The sequence below is a fragment of the Haemaphysalis longicornis genome, unplaced genomic scaffold, assembly GCF_048455015.1.
Source record: "Haemaphysalis longicornis isolate Haplotype H1 unplaced genomic scaffold, Haemaphysalis longicornis Haplotype H1 scaffold_4, whole genome shotgun sequence".
Taxonomy (NCBI): Eukaryota; Metazoa; Arthropoda; class Arachnida; order Ixodida; family Ixodidae; genus Haemaphysalis; species Haemaphysalis longicornis.
In genome coordinates, this window is record NW_027526361.1 from 166,726,392 (window position 1) to 166,733,311 (window position 6,920).

At 50.5% G+C, this 6,920-nt stretch overlaps 1 pseudogene; it reads right to left on the minus strand.

Moving 5' to 3' along the window:
* Positions 1-280: 280 nt before the first annotated feature.
* The window catches only part of LOC144180660 (uncharacterized), a 14,298-nt pseudogene continuing 7,658 nt past the window's right edge, over positions 281-6,920 (minus strand).

The window sequence follows — 6,920 nt, forward strand, 5'->3', positions numbered from 1 at the left end:
ACACCATTGTTCGCGCTACATTTGCTGCCCTTATCAGCGCGTGGTACAGCGCTGTGCTCTAGCTGTTTATTGATTACCAGCACAATTTTTACAACGATGCGGAAGTTGGCGAAACGAAGTACAGTGTATCACCTGGACTGGTCGGTGCCTCCTGCTTTGGCGTGATTCTTTCCAGGCCATCACTAACAACGGTGGCAATGTTGCAGTCATGGGCACGTTACCGAAAAAAAGTCAGTGTTACGGTTACAGTTACCTAGCCGAAAAAAGTAACTCTGTTACAGTTACATTTACGAATTTTCCAAAAGTAACTAGTTACAGTTACAGTCACTGCAAAAAACGTAACGTCGTTACTTTTCGTTACGGTGTAAAACTAAGCAATAGCTAACAAGATCTGGCTCATTTAATAGAAACGTACGAAGACATGCAGGTAGTAAAAATTACACGTAGTAAAGCCTACACGAGGGGAACCTAAAATGATGCACACTCATGCCCAAATCAATAATTGTCGTGTACGCCTCATTTTTTTTATTACGGAAGTTCTCTATCCATCATATAGAACTTTTTTTTGTTGCTGCACTCTCGCTGTAAGGAATTTATTTGCTAACATCATTGTAGCATAAAATTAGTTGTTTTTCAAAGTTGGAATCGGAGAGCTTCCCTCTCTTGATGGCGAATACGTCACGTCCTCTGCTAAAAAGACGTTCAGTGGGTGCGCTGGATGGAATTCCCGTATTCCGCTGTATGAAGATCTTCTTTATCTTGAGCAACTTCGACAGCTCGCTCAGACTTGTTCCTGGATCGTTTACCCACTGTTGCACCTCGGTGGATACGGGAGAGGCTTGCGGCAGCTGGAAGAATTCGTCGCCTTCGTCACTTCCGTCAACAGTTGCTGGATTTTCACTGGAAGATGCTTCCAGCACTCCGCCCCCTTCCTCGAGAAGGTGAAATGTTGCCGTTCTTCGCTCTTCTACCATCCAGGAGAGCTTGAACTTGGGATGGACTGCCGCTGCCAGGGCAAGACTGGTATACTCCAGGACTTCAGAAAACCTGTGTTGACAGAGGTTACAGGAACAATGTTGGGTACTGATGTGGAGGTTTAACTTCGAGGCACAAGTTATATATAAAAACGGACTACCTTTGGTACGCACGCATGTGCGTCCCTGCGGGATCACGCGATGAGATGGAACAAGATTTCGCTCACCGCTTCGTGACTGCCTCCTGAAGGGCGCTAGCAACGGGCGTCCAGTACTTTAGCGGCGGGAGGGAGCGCTGGTAGCGCAGCAGAGAGTGAAGCGTTGTCTGTGGGGCCCCCATGTACATATTGTTCGCCTTATATGTTGTGGGGGCCAAGCCCCTCATATCGAGGCGAGGAGGCGCTAGCGACGTCCTCTTCCTTGGTGGGGCAAGGGCGATCCTCGCGCGCCTCCCTCCTCTCCCTACGAGGCGACGGGGGAAGCGCGCAGGAGACTCCCCGGAGAGACCGCCCTTGGGACGCGCAGCGATCGCACGGTACGTAAGTGCCCTTCGGCCACTTTTCGCCGTTTCTTGCATTGGCCGTTGTTTCCCACTCCCGTTGGTCACGGCACCCACCGTGTCGATTTGCGCATGCCTTGATTTGCGTCAGTCCGTTTATCTAGGATGCCCGGCGAGTCTCCGCGGGCATATTCCACTCATTGGTGGGTTGCCCCCGCGTCCGCGATGTGACGGCTTGCGCCGTCTGAGGTCAGCGGACGAGCGTCGAGTCCATTGGCTTGAAATGTGTGGCGGCCACAGAGAGCCCCCCCCCCTTCCCCTACGTCAGCGAGCGTTGCGGCCGGCCAACGCCGGCGGACGCTAATTGCTGCCCGACTACGGGCTGGGCACACGCTGACGGCTGTATGCCCCAGGGGCTAGGTGCGTAGTGCAGTGTAGTGTTTGTATCGTGGTTTCCCGCGTAATAAACCCCTGTATTATGAAATGTATCGCTTCCATGTGAAGTGACTGACAACGTACACTCGCGGCGAGAGTCGTGGCTCGCTCTCGAACCCGTTGTTGGCAGAGTCTCTCGGCAGGGCAGTTCGGCGCTGCGCGAGAGCAGTGAGAATAACGACGGCGCGTTATTCTATTATTCCTTAATGGCTAGGGTTAAGAATAGGATGGGATGATGCCCACATCTCTGGCGCCCAACGTGGGGCAGCGTTTGATTGCTCATTTGCTGCCATACCGTAGCGAGCTTTGCTTGTGCAATCGGCTGGCCGCGCCAGGCACGCTAGTTGCGTGCAGTGTACGTTCCGGTGAGAGCCCGCATTCGGGCCGCCGGCCGGACCGGCTCCTCGTTTTGTGGATGCCGGCGGAGCTCGAGAGCGCGAGGTTTTCCTTGCTTCGAGCATGAGAACATAGGGCTTTCGTGCTGGGTTCGATTTTGATGTTGATTTTGGCGCAACCCACGCTCGGGTGCTAAAGGAGATGCTTGAATTCGAGTAACCTCATTCCACAACGCAGAGTATTCAAACTAGTGCTTGATCTTTTTATCTCTACGGATTAATGCGACCGATTCCTTCTGTGGGAATGCCATGTATCGTACGTATTCACCCCGAAGAGCTAGAAGAGCTAGCCAGGGTTTTGGCAGGACAATTCCTTTTTCCGAGCAGTTTCTCGGCCGCCTTTGGTAGGCGGAGCGCCGTGACGTTGACTTGCTTTGCAACGGGCGCTGGGGACAGGGACCAGCTTGTATTGCTGGTGGTTCCGGGGATGAGTGTCTCGCTAGGCCAACTGGGGGTTCGTGGTGTAATACATCGCCACCGTTATTGAGTATGAACGGTTAAAGGCGGAGGTCCCGAATAGTCAGTTAGGCGCATTGTTGCGTTATTGTCTTGACTCACCTTGGCCATACAGTCTGGTAGGCTCGAAGATCTTGTAAATGATCAGCCGCAGTGTCACTGGCAGGTGTGAAGTGGGATGTTTTTAGTTATTTAATTGGGTTTTCCATTGTTGGGAGACACCTGGCCTGTGATGACCTTAGTCATGTGCCGCCAGCATAGTGTGGAAATTGTGCACCTGGATTATTCCTAGAGCACGTCGCAATACCGCGCCCGGCTTATACGTGGCGTGGCCCGAGCACCTTCGCTATGTCCGACTGTTTTGGACGGACACATTGTACCGTTTCTGCCGACATCACCTTTGTGGAGTCGCCCGGTCGCGTATTCCCAAACCATGTCCCGTAGGGGCCCAGGCCGACCACACCCCCTAAGCAGGGACGCAGCAAATGAGGTTTAAAAAAATTGCAATTTTTTAACCTCCTTGGACGCAGCACCGTGACGTCTCTACCTATATGTGCGCGACTTCATGCGAGGTGGATTTTTTCTTTTTCCCCCTCCCCTCGTTGCGGCTGCTTTGCGGGCGGCCGATGGTTTCGCTCCGTGGGCGGGGCTGGCCTGCGGCGCTGGGGAAACTGACGCACATGTGATAGAAGTTAACCTTTTGTACCTGAGCCCCTGATCTCTCCGCGCTCTTCTTGCGCGCCTGCAAGTTGACGCTGACGACCTCCGATCGTGCTCGGTTCGGTGCTCGAAGTGCGCGCGCGCGGATGGACGCTTTCACGTACTACATGTGGCAATTATACAAGTCCCGGAAAGCAAACACTCTCATAAAAATGAAGACAAAAATTTGTTTTGATCTTTTGTGATCGCGCTGCTTCGCGGCGGCCGATGGTTTCGCTCCTAGCACAAGCCTGGCGTACGCGCTGGGAAGATGAAGCTCGCTCTCCGCGCTCTCTTGTGCGCCGTCAGTCGCTCGTCTCCCATGCGTTTCCTAGTTAAGCTAGCGCTCGGCGCGTTGCTCAAAGTGCGCGCGCGGATGAATGCTTTTGCACGTACATATGTAGTTATTGTTTACGTTCCGGAAGGCAAGCACTCCCAATAAAGTGAAGGCAAAAGTGTTTTTTTTTTTTTTGGTCTTGGGTGGTCCTTTGGACTCCCTACCGAAGCGCAGAACGTTTGCTCTCATTCGGTCGAAAGCACACGCGTACGTCGGTCGCTCGTCTGCTGCGAACATCAGCGAGCGTTTTATTCGCCATACTCGTCTGTGCCTCGCAATCGCGCAGAACTGCCCATCACAGGGTCCGTTCTCATAATTGTGTGCGCCACGCACGTCCCCCGCGCATTCACGCTATGGTCGCGAAGCTTATAACTTCTGCTTCATGAATAAGCACGAGCAGCCAATCGAGGTCGTCAGAGATGACCTCGCGTCAACAAATCGTAAGTCTGTGTTCCGCGCGAACCTATCTGACGAAGTAGCAGTCAACGCCTTCATGGACACGTAGAGCGGGTGCACCAACACAACCTGGATTGTCCAAAAGGTCCAGAAACTGGGCGAAAGGTACGTTTTTCAATACGAAGCGTTGTAGTACGCGAGGCGGCGTTTTGCAACTTGTGTTGTACTATTTATATTTTTATTCCTGCTATTTCTTGTTTATACATTTGTATACTTTTTGCGTGTGTGTGGCTTACAGTTGAGGCGCGAGCTGTGACACAATGCTGGCGAATTAAAAGGCCAGACACTACAGAAATATATATATATATGTGGTAGCTAAAAATGCATCGAAGTAAACAGACACAAACTGCTCATCTATACCCATCAGTGGATCTCTAAAAGTGACAATTTTTTGCCGCTATTTGGACTCCGAGATCACTATCGCAAAAATAGTGCGCAAAGGAAATATCTTTTTTACTTAGTTTTATCTCTTCTGCGACTACCGTGACTTCAAGCTCACGGGCAACTACTCATGTCCCAGCGAAAAGAATATACGTATCTGAGCGAGTGTAACACTGTATTAAATGAGAGGCCATGAGGCCCTGGGGGAGCAAGGATGAGGAGAAAAGGGGAAGGTCACAACTCGCACAATGAACACAGTTGCAGTCTTCGGGTCCTAATCGCAAAATGAACACATTAAAGTCAGTCAGTGGCAGCAAAACGCGCAGTTCACACTTAAATGTACAGTTCACACTGAAAACAGTGCACGCTGCAGACCGTTCACATTGTTTACCGAACGGGGAAGTCTGACAGGCTTCTACACCAATTTGTAGAGTCTGTTTTCAAGGGCGTACTCGGTAATTGCATCTAGTGCGGTGGGATCGTCACGGACCCGACTAACATGTTCCTGTTCAGTCGCAAGGGCGGGACCTAGAGTTAAAAGCTGGTGGCGATTACGGTCGAATAATGGACAGAGCCAAATTAAGTAGTAACGATTTAGTGTGCCTTCCCGATTACAGAGGGGGGGGGGGCATCAGCGCCATTCGGATCCTGCTGGAGCTGTCTATTTATAAATAACGTATCTTATGCAGCAACATCTCTGTGTGCATGAAGCATAAATTGTTAAAAATAACTAATCGACATTGGCAACAGTGTGAGTGGTAGCACGCATGATTCCTGATATCAAACTTGGCCTGATGGCTTCAGTGAAGAGACTGTGGTCAATAGCCCTGTACAGAAGACATATATCAAACTCATCAAGTACTTCAGTTGCTGTACAATATTGCTTAGCCCTTGGTTGGTATATATTTTTGATATTGTTTCCCTAAATTGTTATGACCAGCAGTGCAAATTATGGAGAATTCATGACCGAGTGTAAAACGTGTACGTTTGAGCTGGTGTCTTCCTTATCAATGTATCACCCTTGCAAGAACAATTCACACCTTCCATTGCTGTTAACAAAATGTCAATGTTTTCCTTAGTGGCACTGTTCCTGATAAAGAATAATGCAATGAAGTTAAGGTTAACGAAATTCAATGTAATAGCACTTATGAAAGTGCCAAAATGTAGCAGCTCATGCAGCTGTAATATTTCGCAAGAGTAGGACAGTTTGTAAATGTAGTCATGGGTAATTGTCTGCCTTTCTTGTAATCCTTACCTGCAGCACCGAATCGTGTTTTGAGGTGTGTATAAGTGAAAGAGCACCCAACTCAATTGTATACCCTTCTGTGTGCTGTAGAATGAGCTTTCAATGAAGGTGTTCGCTTTCCGGAACGTGTATAATTGCCACATGCGCGTGAAAGCGTCCATCCCCGCGCCCGCACTTCGAGCACCGAGTCGAGCGCTTATCTAGGAACCCGATCGGAGGTCAGCGTCAACTTGCAGGTGCGCAAGAAGAGCGCGGAGAGATCAGGGGCTCAAGTACAAAAGGTTAGCTTCTACCACATGTGCGTTAGCTTCCCCAGCGCCGCAGGCCAGCCCCGCCCACGGAGCGAAACCATCGGCTGCCTGCAAAGCAGCCGAAACGAGGGGAGGGGGGAAAAAATCCACCTCGCATGAAGTCGCGCACATATAGGTAGAGACGTCACGGTGCCGCGTCCAAGGAGGTTAAAAAACTGCAATTTTTTTAACCTCTTTGGCTGCGCCCCTGCTTAGGGGGTGTGGTTGGCCTGGGCCCCTACGGGATATGGTTTGGGAATACGCCGCCCGGTCGGATGACGGTTATAGCCGATTGATGACCCCGCACGCGCACACCAGCCTGTCAACAATCCTCCCGAGGCGATTCCTGGTGAGCCAGTTGACCCTTTCTCCAGCCCGCTGTGTAAATGAGAGAACGCATGTTTCTTATTGTGAATTCTTTGCTGTGTAATTGGTAGTGTTGGCGCTCTGTGTACATCATGCTTGCATCTTTCCATGGTAGTGCTCGTATGGTTGTGATAAGAATTGTGCATTTCTTTGTCTAGTCCCAAGCATCCTGTATAGAAAAGTGTAGAAGAGACTTAGTTTTGACAGTGTTGAGCAGACGAAAAAAAACAGGCGCAATGGCTTTCGCCTTCACTGTGGAGGGGGAGCTCCGGGCTGTTGCTAGGCCGTCTCTGTCTCCTCCTTTGGTTCTTAGAAATTCTGAGGTTGGTTTAGTTTGTATTTTGCTTTCGGTTGCTCCGCGGCAACGAGACGCGGGTTAGAGCAGT